Source organism: Budorcas taxicolor, chromosome 4, assembly GCF_023091745.1.
Source record: "Budorcas taxicolor isolate Tak-1 chromosome 4, Takin1.1, whole genome shotgun sequence".
NCBI lineage: Eukaryota > Metazoa > Chordata > Mammalia > Artiodactyla > Bovidae > Budorcas > Budorcas taxicolor.
Genome location: NC_068913.1, coordinates 91,098,734 through 91,119,769, shown reverse-complemented (window position 1 = coordinate 91,119,769; position 21,036 = coordinate 91,098,734). Strand labels below are relative to the sequence as shown.

The following is a 21,036-nucleotide window of genomic DNA, read 5'->3' as shown; positions in this document are numbered from 1 at the left end:
AAAGAAATAGAGAAAAATAATAGAATGGGAAGAACTAGAGATCTCTTCAAGAAAATTAGAGATACCAAAGGAATATTTCATGCAAAGATGGGCATAAGAAAGGACAGATGTGTTATGGATCCAACAGAAGCAGAAGATATTAAAGAATAGGTGGCAAGAATACACAGAAGAACTACACAAAAAAGATCTTCATGACCCAAACAACCACAAAGGTGTGATCACTCACGTAGAGCCAGACATCCTGGAATGCGAAGTCAAGTGGGCTTAGGAAGCATCACTATGAACAAAGCTAGTGGAAGTGATGGAATACCAGTTGAGCTATTTCAAATCCTAAAAGATGATGGTGTGAAGGTGCTGCACTCAATATGCCAGCAAATTTGGAAAACTCAACAGTGGCCACAGGACTGGGAAAGTTCAGTTTTCATTCCAATCCCAAAGAAAGACAATGCCGAAGAATGTTCAAACTACCATGCAATTTTACTCATCTCACATGCTAGCAAAGTAATGCTTAAAATTCCCCGATTAGGCTTCAACAGTCAGTGAACTTCCAGATATTTAAGCTGGATTTAGAAAAGGCAGAGGAACCAGAGATCAAATTGCCAACATCCACTGGATCATCAAAAAAGCAAGAGAGTTCCAGAAAAACATCTACTTCTGCATTATTTAACTATGCCAAAGCCTTTGACTGTGTGGATCACAATAAACTGTGGAAAATTCTGAAAGAGATGGGGATACCAGACCACCTGACCTGCCTCCTGAGAAATCTGTATGCAGGTCAAGAAGCAACAGTTAAAACTGGACATGGAAAAACAGGCTGGTTCCAAACTGGGAAAGGAGCATGTCAAGGCTGTATATTGTCACCCTGTTTATTTAACTTACATGCAGAGTACATCATGAGAAATGCCAGGCTGGATGAAGCACAAGCTGGAATCAAGACTGCTAGGAGAAATATCAATAACCTCAGGTATACAGATGACACCATCCTTATGGCAGCAAGTGAAGATGAACTAAAGAGCCTCTTGATGAAAGTGAAAGAGGAGAGTGAAAAAGTTGGCTTAAAGCTCAACATTCAGAAAACGAAGATCATGGCATCTGGTCTCATCACTTCATGACAAATATATTGAGAAACAATGGAAACCATGATAGACTTTATTTTGGGGGGCTCCAAAATCATTGCAGATGGTGACTGCTACTCCTTGGAAGAAAAGCTATGACCAAACTAGACAGCATGTTAAAAAGCAGTCATTACTTTGCTGACAAAGGTCCATCTAGTCAAAGCTATGGTTTTTCCAGTAGTCATGTTGAAGAAGGAAATGGCAACCAACTCCAGCATTCTTGCCTGGAGAATCCCAGGGGCAGGAGCCTGGTGGGCTCCTGTCTATGGGGTCGCACAGAGTCGGACATGACTGATGTGACTTAGCAGCAGCAGCAGCATGTGTGGATGTGAGAGTTGGACTGTAAAGAAAGCTGAGCACCAAAGAATTGATGCTTTTGAACTGTGGTGTTGGAAAAGACTCTTGAGAGTCCCTTGGACTGCAAGGAGATCCTAAAGGAAATCAGTTCTGAATATTCATTGGAAGGACTGATGCTGAAGCTGAAACTTCAATACTTTGACCACCTGATAAGAAGAACTGAGTCATTGGAAAAGACCCTGCTTCTGGGAAAGATTGAAGGCAGGAGAAGAAGCGGATGACAAAGGATGAGATGGTTGGATGGCTTTACTGACTCAATGGACATGAGTTTGAGCAAGCTCTGGGAGATGGTGAAGGAAAGAGAAGCCTGGCATGCTGCTGTCCATGTGGTCACAAAGAGTCAGACACACCTGAGCGACTGAACTGAACTGAACTGAACTAAGGAATAATTAACATTTTTGCACGAGGAACTGTATCTCTTTATTTTCCAACTCATGTGGTTCCCTTTATAGTTTCATGAGGTGGATTATATATCTCCACTTCACAATGAAGAAACTGAGACTAAAATTGTTGGCTTTGGTTGCATAACTAGTGAGTGTAACATTTTAGACTGAAACAAGCAGAACAGATTTCAACAGTGTCAGAAATAGAGCCTGACCAAAACTACATCTGCCACTACCTACCACTGTGATTGAAAGTCTACTTTCAGAAAATCATTATTTGGAGTTCTTAAGTTATTTTACTTGACTTGATTTTTTTTGCTGTTGTTTCACTTTAGAAGCTTATTAAATAAATGTGTTCCCCTAAGAGAAATAATGCCTAAAGATTTTCACCTAAAATATTACTGAACATTTAGACATTTTATAGGGACACACTGTCTATATGAGTGCTATACCTTATATCTAATTTCACTAAATCTAAGATGCCACTTTTCACTTTCATGCATTGGAGAAGGATATGGCAACCCACTCCAGTGTTCTTGCCTGGAGAATCCCAGGGACAATGGAGCCTAGAGAGCTGCTGTCTATGGGGTTGCACAGAGTCGGACACGACTGAAGTGACTTAGCAGCAGCAAGATGCCATTAATTGGAAAATGCACCAATTTTCTATGTACTACTGAAAAAATGCCAGTTAATCATGACAGTGATAATGATATTTTACCACATCAACTAAAAGTTACATCTCAATTTCAGAGATGTTAAAATGTGAAAAATTCACTTTTTATGTTTGACAAAGTGATGTAGAACATCTGAACATGAAGAAAGTAAAATAAGATGGAATTCAAACTATTATTACCTGCTTTATCCATTTTAAAAAAGATTACTGAAATTACTAGTTAATTCCTTAAATGGGTTTGATACATCATATTTAAATAGTTCTGGGTTATTGCAGAATTAGAATATGCACAATCATTATATTCAGAGGAATACAGTTGCTATAGTTATGAGTTTAATTAAGAAAATACTGATTTAATATCTATTACTTTGTTTTCTACAATGTAAAGGCAAAACTGGAAGAGGCACAATGTTCTTTGATTCTTAAAATTTCTAACTGAGGCCAAGATGAGGAACTGTTTGAGTTTAAATGGGTCAGTCAATCAGTCAGTCAGTTCAGTCACTCAATCGTGTCCGACTCTTTGCGACCCCATGAATCGCAGCACGCCAGGCCTCCCTGTCCACCCTGTTGCACCAACTCCCAGAGTTCACTCAAACTCACATCCATCAAGTCGGTGATGCCATCCAGCCATTTCATCCTCTGTTGGCCCCTTTTCCTCCTGCCCTCAATCCCTCCCAGCATCACAGTCTTTTCCAATGAGTCAACTCTTTGCATGAGGTGGCCAAAGTACTGGAGTTTCAGCTTTAGCATCAGTCCTTCCAAAGAACACCCAGGGCTGATCTCCTTCAGAATGGACTGGTTGGATCTCCTTGCAGTCCAAGGGACTCTCAAGAATCTTCTCCAACACCACAGCTCAAAAGTGTCAATTCTTCAGCGCTCAGCCTTCTTCACAGTCCAACTCTCACATCCATACATGACCACAGGAAAAACCATAGCCTTGACTAGATGGACCTTTGTTGGCAAAGTAATGTATCTGCTTTTGAATATGCTATCTAGGTTAGTCATAACTTTTCTTCCAAGGAGTAAGCGTCTTTTAATTTCATGGCTGCAGTCACCATCTGCAGTGATTTTGGAGCCCAAAAACATAAACTCTGACACTGTTTCCACTCTTTCCCCATCTATTTCCCATGAAGTGATGGGACCAGATGCCATGATCTTCTACACCATAACTCTGTCCTAATATCATTTGTAAAGTGCTTCTAAGAACTATTCTAGGTATTTGAGCCCTCCGGTATCCCAGCAGGCAGTTCAGCCTAGAGATGATGACAAACACCAGAGGAAGCAATTGCAGCTGCTTTCCGAGGAGCTGGTGTTGCCGAGATTGCCAAAATGCTCTGGAGTTTTTAACTGATTTTTAAGAAAAACCCCAAATAGATTTGAGACTGTAAAAACCCACGCCTCAGCAAGGGGGATTTAGTGTCAATGCATCTACATAAAAGACAGCCAGTTAGTGGAAGGATATCTTCCTGTCTTTGTGTTTCCCACAGAGCTAATATTTTATTCAGATGACCAGTCAACACATAAGCAAGTGTTGACACTCTATAATCCCTATGAGTTTGCCTTGAAGTTCAAAGTCTAGTTAGTCATAGAGATGTCCGATCCTGTCACTATGGTGTAATAGACAAACTCCATCTCCAAGTTTCCTAGCAAAGCCAGAGGAAGGCTTTAGGAAGGAAAGAGGTTGTGACTACTCTTCTCCTGTCTGCAAAAAGAACAACAAAACAAAGAAGAGAAAAAAAGAATAAAAGAACATTTAACTGAAAGTTTATATTTTGAGCAGTCATTTCAACCAGGAAACAGAATTGTCTCCTCAGGACCTAGTTTACTGACTGTCTTCCTGGTGGTGGTGTGTATTACAGCTCTGATGCTTCCCATGCTGGGAGATGTGGAATTGCTGGTGCCTCTCTATCTCCACTTAAGTGTGAATCAAAAATTAGTGGCTGCTTATATCTTAGGTCTTATCACAAGGACTATATTTAGAACATGAACAAGGAGTTCAGTTGACTTCTGAAGTACATTTATCTTGAAAATATGAATGTGGACTGCCTTTTCTCTCTATTTCATCCCATTAACATGCTACAAACTATTGAATGATTTACAATCATTTCAAATGTATAATATATATTTTAAATTACCCTATAATTTTATTCCAAGGACTCCAGCACATTATGTTACAGATAGCAAGGAGGCTTCTGAGTGACACTTAGGAAATTATTTGAAGAAATTCTTTTTAAATCTAAGCCACCCATGCAAAAGACTTTAACTAAGACTTTTTTTTTTCTCATCTGTTTGCTAATTCACTTTGATTGTTGTAGTCATGTGTCCTTCAAAGTTAAAGGCCAGCAAACTGACCAGCCTAAAAGTAAAAGTACATTTACTTCCTAGGTACGAACATCAATGTTCCTATGTAAACTATGCCTTGTCCTCTATCATTATAAACAGTTGCCATGGTGTTTCTAAAATACAAGTTTTACAGTTAATATGTAGAGAGTAATAAAAAGCATAAAGTTGAAAAAACAAGGACACTTCTATGTTCAGCTCAATATAACCATCATTGCCAATCCTGATTCGAGAATATCCAATCATCACTTCTTGTATAACCTGAAGTATCCTCTGTTTATCCTCTCCTATTATTGTACCTTTTACTTTATCAACCACCTGAGCAAAATTTCAAATTAGTTTTTTATTTATTTCTTGTTTTTAAATATTATCCATTTATAATTAACTATTAAGTAAACATCAGAATAGACAGCAATAGAAATATCATAAACCTCAGAGTCAGAGTTGAATTTGGATTACATTTTCAGACTTGATTTCTTTAGTCACAAAACATAAGAGTTAAAAGAAATAACATAAGTAGCTGGTATTTAATGAGTACCAATATACGTTAGCTTCCCACAGATGCATGCTTTGTAAACAGTCAAGTGTGTTGATTTCTTTAAGGATGCCCTACGTTGTGACATCTTGGAGCTCTAGCAGTGGGTAAGAGAAGACACAACAGTGGTGGCTGAGGTTGAAAAGAAAATAAATATCCTAAAATTCTGGAGGACACCTAAGTAAGTAATAAGTGTAGTCACTCAGTTGTGTCCAACTTTTTGCAACCCTGTGAAGTAGCCCCATAAACTTCTCTGTCCATGGAATTCTTCAGACAAGAATACTGGAGTGGATTGACACTTCCTTCTCAAGGGCCACTTAGGGGGACATCTAAGATATATTTAATAAGAAACACAATTTAATAATTTAATAATAAATATTTTACATTTCTCAAATGGGCACAAAGCTACTTATTAATATACACATGTTTCAAAATACTCTTAATACTTACACTTTTTAACAGTGTGTTCATATTTCCCTCCCACTTTTCTTCCCCACCACTTTTCTTACTTTTACTTCCTAACTCTGCTTCAAAGTCCCTATTATTGTATAGTTGTGGCTTTGTTAACTAGTGCTTAGAAGAAGCCTTTCTAATTACTTTGTCCTTCACTTCAATCTTTGGATGAAAATCAAATATGCAGAAAAGAGAATCCAATGGCTGTTTCATTCTTATCTCGGTAAAGGGAAAAACCATAATATGCTTCTCTTAAAACTGTCACTCACCTAAGTTTTTCTATTCCTATTTAAAACAGCTAACTTTGATTCAATGTTTTGTAAAATTCTAGACAAGTTTCAGTGCCTGTGTAAAATTAATTGAGATGAACAGAAATTCTTCTTTGTTATTTCTGGCCCATGAATTAATTTTTCTAAGAGTTTCTGCTTTGATTCTTCTATAGTAATCAGGATCCTAGTACATGTTAGTAGCTTTTGGTGACAATCCTCAAGCAGTAGTGTGATAAGGATCTCTCTCCCCCGCCACCATTCTGGAAATGCATCTGCAAATATTTAATCTCAATTTCACACTGAATTTTTATTGACTTCTTCTGTTGGTTTTGGACAACTTTTAATTTGATAAATAGCCACACTTTATTTTTCCATATTTTAACTGCTATTTTATTCATCTTCCTACTTTGTACTAAGAAGGTAGAAAAAAAATATCAGTACTGATCTGTCAAAATTCATAGTTATAAAAAACTGAAACAAAACAAAACCTGTACTATTTTATTTTTACTGTTTCAAGACAGGCATAACTTTAATAATTAGTTTTAGGAAACAATTTTAACAAGTCAACAAAAAATTGGAACACCTCAAATTCATTTTTGTGATGCATAATGACTAGTAACATCCCTACAGCTGTTTTTGTGTGATTAACTTCTCAGCACAACATATTTACTTTTAGAAAAAGTTTTCTTTATATTAGTTCTTTATAGGATTCTCGCATAACAAGGTTTTATTATACATTCACCTTAGCTAGGGCTTCCCTGGTGGCTCAGAGGTTAAAGCGTCTGCCTGCAATGCAGAAGACCCGGGTTTGATCCCTGGGTCGGGAAGATCCCCTGGAGAAGGAAATGGCAACCCACTCCAGTATTCTTGCCTGGAGAATCCCATGGAGGGACGAGCCTGGTAGGCTACAGTCCACAGGGTCACAGAGTCAGACAGGACTGAGCAACTTCACTTTCACTTTCACCTTAGCTAATGTTTCCTGCTCTACTTTCTTCATATTTATATTCTTAGAAGGAGTGCTACTATTTCCTAAAATACACACTAAACTGTTATCAGCTGGCAGTCAAGTTAGTTATAAAACTGAAGCTATTATATTTGAAGTAACTTGGCAATTAATACCAAATTACATTGACAGGTCTTATTAGGTAAATTATTCAGCATAAATCCTCTGGCTCAATTAATTGTTGTATAACAGAACTTTTAACCTTAAGAATTCCTATACTAAGAAGCCAATGATATCTTGTTTCAAATGAATTTTTTTTTCTTTTGAGCAAGTAATAGGACATTTCCTATGGTTAGGTTTACAATGGCACAACTCCTAGGTAAGCCCTTACCTTTCCAATCTTCTAATCTTAGCAGAGAGCCCTCAAAATGAGCAGGGCAGACAGATTGGTGAGGACTCCAGCTCGACATCCCTGGTTCCTGAGCACCACCTAAAACTCTACAGTGGGGAAAGCTAATCTTAAAGAAGTATTTTCAAAGCAAAATAAAATACTTTAGAAGCACTGACTCTTGTCTATCACATATTTTACAAAGAAGGAAAGTGAAGACCCCTTCTTGTCCACAGTGACTTCTGTTCTATTAATTCTCTTTAGCTGAAGAAAAACATTTTTTGAAACCAGATCTTTTCATACACAATGTTTATTTTCTCAGAGGAAAAAAATGTTTCCCACCTTTCACACTTGGGAACTTACATACCTTGAAAAATTTTAAGGATTTTTGATTCAGTTTAAAATTTAAAATATTTTACTAATTATGAAAATTACCATTTCTAGCCAATAGTAGGAAGAATTCCTAATGTATGTCAGGTATTTTGTTAGACACTGAGGATCTAGAAATGAAAATATATGGCTCTCTGACATGAAAGATCTTGCAGTCTAGAAAGGAGGCAAAGTGATAAATAACTAATTTACTATAGTGAGGTCATAATAAAGGTGCATGTAATGTGACAAAAAGCACAGAAGATGGGAGTAATATCTGCCTAACAATGTAGAGTAACTTTTACATCTAAACACTCTTTCTTCTAAACTTGCTTGCTTTTTAAATAAATACCATATAAATCCTAGTATTCTAAAATTGATGTTTTCAGAACTATGATATATGGAATTTTATCAAAAACATACCGAATCCATAATATATAACACATTGCTCTCCAGTATTCTCTTACCTAATAAATCCACCATTACATTAGAGAAGATAAGAGCGGCTTAAAAAAGAAAAAAAAAAAAAACTTTAATAAATTTGTGATGTTGATCACTTTTCAAGCATTTTGTTCTCAAGTGGTCACATATCAATAGTATTTATTGGGTCATAAATTTAAATCAGTTCAAAGATTGTGTGACTCAACTTTGTGTAAACTTTCTAGACTTTTGAACTATATCCATTCCAGAGGGGTAAAGCTTCACTCTAAACTATGTACAAGGAGATCCAACCAGTCCATTCTAAAGGAGATCAGTCCTGGGTGTTCTTTGGAAGGAATGATGCTAAAGCTGAAACTCCAGTACTTTGGCCACCTCATGCGAAGAGTTGACTCATTGGAAAAGACTGTGATGCTGGGAGGGATTGCGGGCAGGAGGAGAAGGGGACGACAGAGGATGAGATGGCTGGATGGCTTCATTGACTTGATGGACATGAGTTTGAGTGAACTCCGGGAGATGGTGATGGTCAGGGAGGCCTGGTGTGCTGCAATTCATGGGGTTGCAAAGAGTCCGATACGACTGAGCGACTGAATTGAACTGAAACTATGTAGGGCATTGAATAAAAATTGCTAAAAAGCAATTTGAATAAACATTCATAACATTGTTTCTATTAAAAGTGCAATTGTGCAACTCTCAGGTAAACTCCTTCAAAGAGGAGGGATAGGAAAAATACTTAAGGCTTTCTGCTGAGGTTCCCAAAGGTTTTCACAGTAGTGTAAAGGCAAACTGGAAATAGAACAGGACTCAAAAATTCTGAAACAGTTTAAATACATGCATGGCTAAAGGTGGTTTCTTTGCTAACAAGAGGAAATTAAATTCTCTTTGGAGAAAGAAATATCATATAGTCATTCTAAAACTGTCTAACTTTTCTCTATAACTTTTCCTAGAGATCTGTGGCATTTCACTAAATGACGAAAACAGCAAGACCAAAATCCATATGACAGAAAAAGATCCACAGGTAGACCATTTATATATTATAACAATCAAACAGGGACTTTAAAGTAACAATGATTAATGTGTCCAAGAAAACAAATAACATAAAAAATTTTACTAGGAAAATGAAACCCATTAAAAATAGTCAAGTGGAAATTCTATAAAAATAAACTTACAATAAGTTAAATTGTGAATTTAATAGATAGGCTTACTGGATGATAAGATGCTGCAGAAAAGAAGATTATTGATTTGGAAACAGAGAAGCAGAAAAATAAAGTTAGCAAAAGATATTAAAAATATATAAAAGAGAAGGAAAGTCATATGAGAATACTAAAATTATCTAACATGCCTGAAATTGGAGTACAAGAATCAATGGAATGAAAGAATATTTCCCCATATATTGGACAGAGAATATTCCAAAATGGATAAAAACTAGCTGGCAGCATCAAGCATAAAACATATCAAAAAGCTCTGAAATCAAAGAGGATAGGCACCTGAGCTGTACAGTCACTGAAAAAGGAAAGAAAAAAAAAATTTAAAAGAAGATAGAGGGGCAGAAAAGGAAACATTATTTCAAAGGAGTGACAGACAATAAGTCTGACAGCTTACTGAGCAACGTGGTGCAAGTCAGAAGACAATGAAATGACAGTTTAAAGTCCTGAAAAAGAAAAATGCCAACCTAGACGCCTTCCATCAGTGAACGCATCCTTAGAAAGGTGGTGAGATGCAGAAATTTTCAGATAAATAACATATGAGAAAAGTCATTTCAAGGGCAACTGCACTAAAGATATAACAAAATTGTTCTTTAGGAAGCAGAACTTCACAAAGCAGAAGCATAGTAAAGCAAAGGATGGGTAAGTTTTGAAAGTATTGACCTAAGGGTAAATCTAAATGAATATTGACTGTTCTAAATAATAATATCTAGTGGAGTTTGAAGTGTGTGTGTATGTGTGTGTGTGTACACATATATGTACTTGTATGCATATATGCATACAAACACACATATATATGTATCTGTACTTGCTTTTATATATATCATTAAAATATATAACAATAGAAAAAAGTTTAGGAGGTAGGCAAATGAACTTAAAATATATAAAGTCCAGGAATTGATAAAAATATTAATTAAAAAGTAGACTGTTGAAACCTCTGGTGCAGCAATCCCCAAACTTTTTGCCACCAGGGACTAGCTTTCTGAAAGATAATTTTTCCATGAACTGGAGAGAAGGGAATGGTTTCAGGATGATTCAAGCATATTATATTCATCGTGTACTTTATTTCTGTTATTATTTTATCTACTTGAGATGATCAGGCAACAGATCCCAAAGGCTGGGGACTCCTGCTCTATGAATATCACTTAAATAATAAATATATGTATATAATTAAAAAGCTAAGAGAAAAAAGAAAATACTTTAAAATTATACAATTATTCTAAAAGAAAATAAGAGTGGAGGGGGAAATAAAAACAAAAAAACTAAATATATAAAGATAATAAATTCAAATTCCACATGTATCATTACATATATTTATTATATGAAATTTAAATGGATTAACTACTCCAAATTTTTTAAAAATTGTCAGACTGAATAGAAAAAAAATCAAACTATACACTGCTTACAATGGATATGCCTTAAATAGTAAAAGACATAGAAAGTTTGAAAGAAAAAGGATGAAAAACTATACATAGAGAGAACTATCTTGTAATAATTTTATTAGGGTTCTCCAGAGAAACAACCAACAGGAGATGATATAGAGATATATAGATACAAGGCTTCGTCATAGCTCAGGGGGCAAAGAATCTGCCTGCAATGCGGAAGACTTGGGTTCAATCGCTGGGTCAGGAAGATCGCCTGGAGAAGGAAATGGCAACTTACTCCAGTATTCTTGACTGGAGAATTCCATGAACAGAGGTGCCTGGCAGGCTACAGTTCATGGGGTCACAAGAGTCAGACACAACTTAGTGACTAAACTGCCACCACCACAGAAAAAGAGAGACTTGGCTCATGAAATTACGGAGAATACTAAATCCCTAGACCTGCAAGGCAACTAGGCAGAAGGAGTTCTCTATTACTCTGGGAAGAGTCAGACTTCTGTTCCATTGAGACCTTTAGCTAGTCAGTTGGGGTTCCCCTACACTGAGGAGAGCAATCTGCTTTACTCAGTCTACCAATTCAAACGTTAATCTCACCCAAAGACATTCTCACAGACACACCCAGATTATTGGACCAAATAACTGGGACCCATGGCCTAGTCAGGTTAATATGTAAAATTAATTATCACAACAACAATGAAAAGATAAATTCAATTGAAATGTATAATAATCTTAAATTTGTATGGACTTAATACTATAGCACCAAAAGAGATGAAGAAAACTCTTACAGAATTGAAAGGAAAAATAGACAAATTCCAAAAATACTGAAAAAACATTAACATAAATTCTTCTTGTAAGTAATAGAAAAGAAAAGCAAACAATCAACAGAAAAACATAATTAACAGATGTGGAACACTGTCCCTAACAATAAAACAGTACACTCTATTTCTACCTACTTGAAATACTTTATATAACATACCAGTCAGTCCCCTACATATGAACAAATTCCATCTGAGAGCACAGTCATAGGTCCAATGAGTCTGTAAGCGCAACAAAGTTAGCCTAGGTACCCAACTAACACAATCGGCTATATATTACAGTACTGTAATAGGTCTTAAAGTATTTTTCACATAAAAAAAAAAAACCAAACACAAAAAATAAAGAAAACATTTTTAATCTTACAGTATTAAAGTGAAGTTGCTCAGTCGTGTCCGACTCTCTGCAACCCCATGGACTGTAGCCTACCAGGCTCCTCTGTCCATGGGATTTTCCAGGCAATAGTACTGGAGTGGGTTGCCATTTCCGTCTCCAGGAAATCTTTCCAAACCTGGGATTGAACCCAGGTCTCCTGCCTGGCAGGCAGACTCTTTACCATCTAAGCCACCACCTTGAAAATACAGTAGTACAGTACAACAGCTGGCATACAGAGGCTGGCATTGAGTGAACAGGCAAGAGGAATTACTGACTGGAGGAGGGAGAAAAGAAAGAAAGGGAAAGGAAGTCATTCAGTCAGGTCTGACTCTTTGCAACCCCATGGACTGTAGCCTACCAGGTTCCTCTGTCTATGGGATTTTCCAGGCAAGAATACTGGAGTGGGTTGCCATTTCCTTCTCCAGGAAATCTTCCCAACCCAGGTCTCCTGCATTGTAAGCAGATGCTTTACTGTCTGAGCCACCAGAGAAGTCCAGGAGGAAGGAGAGAAGGTGGGAAATGATAGAGCTGAAGGATCATCAGCAATAGGAAAAGGAGGGCAATCTGCAATTTCACTCACACCTGACATTGATGGCACAGGTTCTGGTTCCTTCAATTCTGGATTCAATTCTATCTACCCTCTGGAAAAGCAATCCAGAAATGTCTGGATAGTAGCTCTTTGATTTTTTTTTTTCTTATCATAGATGATATGGTAGCACTGGATTGCCTTCTGAAGTGTTGTTGCAACCTTTGTGTACCATTTTGCGTTCAGGTCCTGTTCCTCAAAAACTAACATTGCCTCAACAGATAAAAAAAATTTGCTTGCCATTTCCTGCATTGTGAATCCCTTTGGCTCTTCAATCACTTCTTTTTCCTCTTGTCTCTCTTCATTCTTTCTCTTTCTCAACTCCATCAGTTCTTCTTCATTGGTAAGCTCTTCCTATTGCACAGCAAGGAGTTCTTCTTGCACTTCTAGCTCCAGTTTTTGGCTGCGGGTCACAAAGTTACTGAAGACTTTTTTAAAGGGTAATGGCTGTAACCTTATGCTAAGCAAAGTCAATGGTTTTTATGGCCTTGTAGTTATTATAGTCCTTCCAAAATTGCGACAAGGTTCTTCCTGATTTGTCACTCACCTTTACTGGCTGATGAAAAGTGTGATGTAAATAATATTTCTTGAAAGTTGCTATAACTCCCTGGTCTGTAGGTTTGATGAGTGAGGTAGTATTTGGTGGAAGATGAACTACTCTGACGATGGGATGAAAGTTGTCCATGAACGGGGGTTGGCCTGGAGCACTGACAAGCAGCAAAAGAATGTTGAATGGGATGTCCTCCCCCAAGTGATGTTTCTCTACCTCTGAGATAAACTGGTGGAAAAATAAGTCTTGGAAAATGACCTGTGTGACCCAGGATTTGGGGTACTCTTCCACATAATAGGAAGAGAGACCTTTTCTATGTTCTTGGGTTCTCTAAGGGATAAACTAAGAGAGGCTCCAGCTTCATATCGCTGGAAGCACTGCCATCAAACAACAGAGTTAGCTTATCCTTTGCTGCCTTACAGTCTGTCGTTAACTCTTCCTCCTCATTGATATAACTTCAGTCTGGCATCCTCCTCCAGTGTAGCGCTAGCTCATCCACATTAAAAAGCTTTTTGGGTAAATGCATGCCTGCATCAATACTTTCTCAAAGACTTTCAGGAAATTCTCAGGCATCTACCATGTCTGCGCTCACTGTCTCACTACTTACTTTTACATTGTGAAGTTTGACTCTAGCCTTGAACTAATGAAACCAGTCATGGCTGACATTAAAAGATGCACCCTCTGATTCTTCACTGTGTTTCTTTTTCAAGTCTTCATTCAGGCTTTTATCTTTCTCTTAAATCAGCATTAAGTTGAGCAGGATTCAACATTGATGCTGATTCTGCATCCACACACTGATAAATTTCTCTATCTTCTGCATCATTTTTCCATGTTCCTTCTATATTATTGTTGACATCACTGGCACAGCACACTTTACACGTTCAATGATTTTGTCTTGCTGTTTAGAATCATGCTGATGGTTAGACAATTCATTTTATGAGTGACATCTACCGTCTATTCCCATCACTCGACTCAATAATCTTTACTCTTGTTTTCATTGTCATCACATGGTGCTTCTTAGCAGTACCAGCTTCATGACCACTGCCCTCACATTTGCTTCTGGACATTTTGGGCTTGAAATAAATATACTATACTACTGTACTATACAGTATTGTAAAGTAAAGTACACAAAAGCACAATTATAGAGAACGCATGGACATGACAATGTATGCCAGACACATGAACCAGCTTATGTGATTGGACATGTCAGTGCATGTTCACATCTTTGAAAGTTTCCCAACCTAAAGGTTCATTGGTAGGGGACTTACTGTATAACATACAGAATATTTTCTTTGATTATAGTGGAGTTAGAAATGATCAAAAATATATATAACAAAAATTACCAAATTTCAGATACTTAAGTACCACATTTCTAAACACCTGCAAAACCAAAGAATTAGTCATAATAGTAATTAGGAAGTATTTTAAACATGGAATACCAAAACATGTGGGAAATACAGAAGGCAGTGCTTAGGAGGAGCTATGTAGGCTTACTTGTAAGTATTAGAAAAGAAGAAAGGCTGAGTAGTAATACTTTACTAGTTTACATCAAGAACCAAGGAAAGGAATGACATACTAAAATTTGCCAATAAAAACTAGATAAAACTGAAAAAGAAATCAATTAAATAAAAAATAAATACATAACAGAGAACGTCAAGAACATTAAAACTGTTCTTTAAAAAGGCTAACAAAATGATGAACCTCCAGAAACACTACTCAAGGAAAAAAAAAAAAAAGGAATACACAGAACAACAACATCACAAAAGAAAATGGGCAATATTACATACCCCAAAAACATTAAAAAAAATAGTAAGAACAGCTTTATGTCAATAAATTAAAAAATTTAGAGGAAGTGACTGGACAAATTTGTTTCAAAACTCAACTTTTAAAATATCAATAGTCTGTTAAAGTAGATGAATCCATAATTTTAAAATTAAAAAAAAAGTTCTAGGTGGAAACATAACATGGAACAAGAATGTTCATGATCATTATGTCTATTCAACATAGTACTGGATGGTCTATAAGGCAGTAGAATAAGGCAACAAATAGTAAATATACTTCCCAATTCAATATTTTGTTCTGGATTTATGTATAAAATCATGCTATTTGCAAATAATAGATTTCTCTTTGTCATTTCTAATATTTGCAACTTATGGCATCTTCCACTAGCTTCCATTTTCTAATCTTAAACCTAGGTACTGGGTCTTCTACAGGACTATCCAGAAAACAGTATGTGTCTCCTGAGGTTAGAGGTGGCATCGTTGACCAGAAAGTCTAAAGTCAGAGAGATCAGATGGCTGTGCCAAATGAGTAAAATGAGCATAGCAGAAGTTACTGTCATGTTAGACATCACTTACATCTCTAGAGTTTGCTCCTGGTAAGAAGGCATGAATTTTTCTGTGGATCAATGGAGGAATATGTGAGAGAAAGTAGACAGAACCCACTGTAAATTTTCTCACATTGAAAACAATAATAAGAACACTACATTATTATGTTTACCATGGGATTAGTGGATGGATAAATAGAGGGGTGCAAGGAGATCCAACAAGTCCACTCTGAAGGAGATCAGTCCTAGGTGTTCTTTGGAAGAAATGATGCTAAAGCTGAAACTCCAGTACTTTGGCCACCTCATGTGAAGAGTTGACTCATTGGAAAAGACTCTGATGCTGGGAGGGATTGGGGGCAGGAGGAAAAGGGGACGACAGAGGATGAGATGGCTGGATGGCATCACCGACTCGATGGACGTGGGTTTGGGTGAACTCCGGGAGTTGGTAATGGACAGGGAGGCCTGGCGTGCTGCAATTCATGGGGTCGCAAAGAGTCGGACACAACTGAGTGACTGAACTGGACTGAAATAGGGGACTAGATAGGCAGGCAAGTAGGTAGGTATATAGATGTAATTTTCTCTCAGGAGCTCTATGATGTTAGTTCTATCTGTTAGCATACCTCTTCCAGATGACAAAACTGAGAGACATTAAGTAACCTGCCCAACGTCACATGGCTAGTAAGTGGTAGAACGAGGATTTGAACTCAGACAGCCAAGTTCAAGACCTTCTTTAGCACCACGCTTTGCAACATAAACAAAAAAATTCTAGGTAAAGTACATCTCCAAAAAACTAGGATGTGGTTAGAGGAAAGGTTGAATCCAGAGAAAATTGCACCTCTACATCACAGAAACCTATGAAAGAGCACATGAAAGAGCTTTAAATATCTATCAGCTCAGAAATAGAAAGTTAACCTGGCAGAATCAAGTAAGCATATTTATTGGCACCACCCCCCCTCCATTTTATCCCTCTGCCTTTCCCTAGTTTGACCCTAGAGGGGTTTGGAACTTCTAGTTGCAGAAATAAAATATTATCTTCTTTTGCTTTCATTTATTCACTTAAAATACTTTAAAAAAATAGAATCACAGTTTTTAAAAAAACAGCTTAACTCATATTTTTCAGAGTATTCTCTTATTCTGATTTCACTGTAAGAAGGATTCACACCATTTCTTTTAGTTCATTATAATTTTCAAATTTCTAGTCTCTGCAGGTGTGTGTCCTCTGATACACAAAGGATCAAATGCTCATGTTTGGAAACACATGATAAAAAAGAAGAGACCTTAATTATTGCTTTCCTCCTAACAGTTTTTTTCTTGCCAAACCAATTAAGTAAACAAACTGTATTCTACTCTAAAAATAAAAACACACATTTACAGTTGCCCAAATACGTTTTCCTGTTCTTACATAAAAGGAAATACTCAGAGGATTTAATTATAACAAGACTTGACATTTGTGGCATAAATATGATAGGTTAGTTAATGTTTGTGTACTTTCTTTAAACACAGAAACAAATTAAAGAATCCAGCAAGCTGGCTTGAATGCTGTATGGTAGCTGACAAGCTGGAAGCATGCCACATGGATACTATAATTGTTGCAATTAGCTAACACCTCTTGGACAAAAATTTTGTGTTTCCTTATGGGATTTTTTTAACGCAGAGGAGAAATATTGGGAAAATTAAGACAGTCTTATGGAAGAGATAACTGTTAAAAGAAAAGAAAGATTAAGACCAGCATATATTGTGAAACTGCAAGAATCTTCAAAAGAGGAGCTAAAATATTGCTTTCAAAGGAGTAATACTGAGGGGGCTCAGCAGCAGCTTTCACATTAGCCTAAAGTCATTTTAAACTTACAAAGTTCAACTGAGGCAGGTGCTGGGCAGACAAAGACTGGAAGGATCCTGTTGAGACATGATCACAGCAGGATAGTTACTAAGAATAAGAGCAAGAATATTATCAAAAAAGAGTTTTCCAAAGGAACAATTTTCCAAATTCTGATGGAACATCAGCCAAAGTATTATATTTTATCCTCTAAGTCTAAATTTGATCTATTTGATCTACCATTTTTCACAGAGAGAATATTTTTTAAAAGCATTTCCCACTTTTTCTTGCTTCTGAAGTCAGTTCTACAAGGGGTTAACAAAAATCTAAATAGTGCTTCTAAAATGAACAGCTTCACAGATTCACTCGGCTAATGGATTCACAAAATGGTAACAGAGCAACAAAACTCAGTCCTCCACCAATACTATGTTCTTTTGCACTTTCTTTTGCCAGTATATGCTATCATGAGCAGTTACTTCTGCTTGGAATTAGAACACATTTAGTTTGAGCTGAACCTCAATTTAGATGTTCCTCCCTCGAGGAATCTTCTCATGATTCTTCCAAATATTAGACAGAATCCTCAACACGCCCCAAACTATAGGACTTGTGCTAGGACACATTGAAAGTGAAGTGTTATTTACTCAGCCGTGTCCAACTCTTTGTGACGCCATAAACTGTAGCCCACCAAGCCCCTCTGTCCATGGAATTCTCCAGGCAAGAACACTGGAGTGGGTTGCCATTTCCTTCCCTAGAGGATCTTCCCAACCCAGGGATTGAATCTGGGTCTCCCACAGTGCAGGCATATTCTCTACCATTGAGCCACCATGGAAGTCCACGCTAGAACATATTAGAAGAATCTAAATGTTTAATGTTCTTAATATGTTTCCATAGTATCCTATATTTCTCCTCTCATAGTACATACTCAGCATGCACTGTATTGAATTCACTTATTTTTCTTCCTGTGCTAATCTTATAAAATCTATGAAAGCAGAAGACCTGCCTTTACTGTTCACTGTTACTTCCCCAAAGCTCAGTGCAAAGCCTGACACCACAACGACAACATTGAAAATACATGGATGGAAACAATAGCTAAGCTAAGATAGAGCATACACAAAAACTCACATAGTGAAGCTTTGACTCAGGACATATACATGGATTTTGGACAGCACTATAAAAAAACAAGAACAAGCCAACAAAAGCAGCAGAAATCAGGGAGGAGTAGTGGTTAACCAAAAAAAAAAAAAAAAGTAGGAAATAACAGCAAAACTTACAAACAAGGAACATTCACTAGAAAGTAATTTCGTATGCAAGTTAAAAGCTGTACAAGTTACTTCGTCACAATTCTAGAAATATCCAATAAAGCCATCTCTTCTGTGAAGGAAGTCACAAACCAGAAATTTTAAAACTCAGAACAAAGATGGTGAGACAAAAGAGGAAATAATGTGTGAACTGATAGTACTTGGGAAAGAAGTTAGAAGGAATAAAAACAATGACAGAAATGAAGGAACACAAATAACAGAAAGTGATGGAAGTTCTAAAGGAACACAAAGAAGAGAAACTGATGAAAATATAGTAAGTGAAAGAGTGAATACAAATTTGTGTCAAACTTAAAAGAAATGGAGTTAAGGAAAATTGAGAAGAATCAGAGAGACTATATTTAAAAAAGAAGACAGGCAAACCAAGCCAATATAGAATAACTGGAGTCTCCAAAGAGAAAAAAAAGACAAAACTATATATTCAAATATTCCATTCTAGAAAACTCTCATTTTCTGAAACTAGCAGAGTGTATCACAGCAGTAGAAGTGAGCCAGAATGACCAATAATAAGCTATATCCCAGTCAAGTTATTAAACCTTGACAATACAGAAAGCAGGAGAAAGTGGGGGAGGGGCGAGAGCAAAGCAAGCTTCAGATTTCTCTGCAGCAGCAGATAATAACAGAAGAGAGTGAAAGAATATCCAAAATATCATTAAAGAAAGAAAAGCTCAGGGTTTATTATACACACAAATGTATAATAATTATATAAATATTGTTTCCATGAACATTCTTAAGTATCTACTTAGAAAACTGTTATAAAAATCATTTTTTCAAAAAGTCAGATTGATTGACTGAGATCAACTAATTATATTGATAGAATTGAGACTAAAATAAAAATGGAGATTAAAGTGGCTTGACCACATAATTTCTATTTTCATTGCTCTTTATTTCCTCCTGCATCTTTGTTTTCATCTGGAAAAGTTTCCCTGCTGCCTGAATAAAACCCTTTAACATCTTTTTGTGCCATGTTACTGACAGATACTCACAGTTTTTGTTCACCAAAAGATTTATTAATTTAACTTTCATTCTCAGTGAATTCTTTCACTCAACAGAGGATTTCCAGTTGGCATTTTGAAGTTGCTACTCCATTACCTTTAAGACCGCAATTCTTTTTTCTAGCAAGAAATCACCTGCCGGTGATCACTGTTGCTCTTAAGATAATCTTTTTTTTTTTTTTTTAATTCAGCTGCACTTGGCATTTTCTTACATCTTTTGAAGTATTATATTCCCTATCTACTTCTTCTCTCAACAATCCTATTAAATGAGAATGACTCACTTGTGAACTTTACATTCTCTTGCTTATTTTCAGTTTTGACTTGTCCATGTTCTTTCTGGGCATGTTCTTCTGACCTATCTATTAGTTCACAAATGCTGTCCCCATCTATATCTAATATATTGAGAAATCTTTACTGATTATTTCTAAATCTTGTTATTACATTTGTTGGCCTTAAAATAATTTCTTTCTTATGGGTCCAGTTCTCTACAAAATTAAGTTCATATGTTATCTCCTTTCATTTATTTGGGGTGGGGGGCTCTCTGATGGCTCCACTATCTGGAGACCTATGGGTCTTTTCCATTGCTTATTTCTGCTGGGCTTTTTTCACCCTGTTTCTTCTCCTTGTGCACCATGACATCCTGAATATTTTATTATGATGTTACCAGACATTGTATTTGCAAAATTTATTGTATAAATAATTTTATTTGAGGCTCAAAATGATGTGAGGTTTCACCAGAGGTAATTTATCTTTGGTTTCTGCTAGGGAGGAGAAGGGGATGACAGAGGATGAGATGGTTGGATGGCATCACTGACTCAATGGACATGAGTCTGAGCAAGCTCCAAGAGTTGCTGATGGACAGGGAAGCCTGGAGTGCTGCAGGCCACAGGGTCACAAATAGCTGGATACGACCGAGTAACTGAGCTGAACTGAGGGTCAGTATAAACATGGGATTGTCTTTATCCACTCCTGGAAACTGAAATATTCCAGAGCTAACATCAGTCTCCATGACAGCCTTTCTATTTCCAATCTTCCCTTCTTCTAAGGCTGTGGCCTGTTGAGAATTCTCTGCAAGGACATTGGCACCCACCAGACCCCAATTTCCTTCACAGGCCTTAGACTCCAGCTCTGCTCCCATAGAAATATGGAATAAAATTAGAGTGGTTTCTTTCCTGACATACCTCAAAAGTAATCATTATAAGCAAAAATTTCATTGTAACTTTCTTTCTTTTTTTACAATTTAAAGAAACTACAGAAGCAATGAGGAAACTATGGAGAATTCGCATATAAACTTAAAGTTGGAAAGGATATTCATGCAACCACTCAAAACCCGGGGTTCTCAATGAAAAGATTGATAACTTTCACTACCAAAAAAAAAAAAAAAACCATGTTAAGAAATGCCATAAATG

General features: G+C 36.7%; 1 pseudogene; it reads left to right on the top strand.

Moving 5' to 3' along the window:
* Positions 1–3,950: 3,950 nt before the first annotated feature.
* LOC128047000 (motile sperm domain-containing protein 1-like) lies at positions 3,951–4,515 on the top strand (annotated as a pseudogene).
* The last annotated feature ends 16,521 nt before the right edge of the window (positions 4,516–21,036 follow it).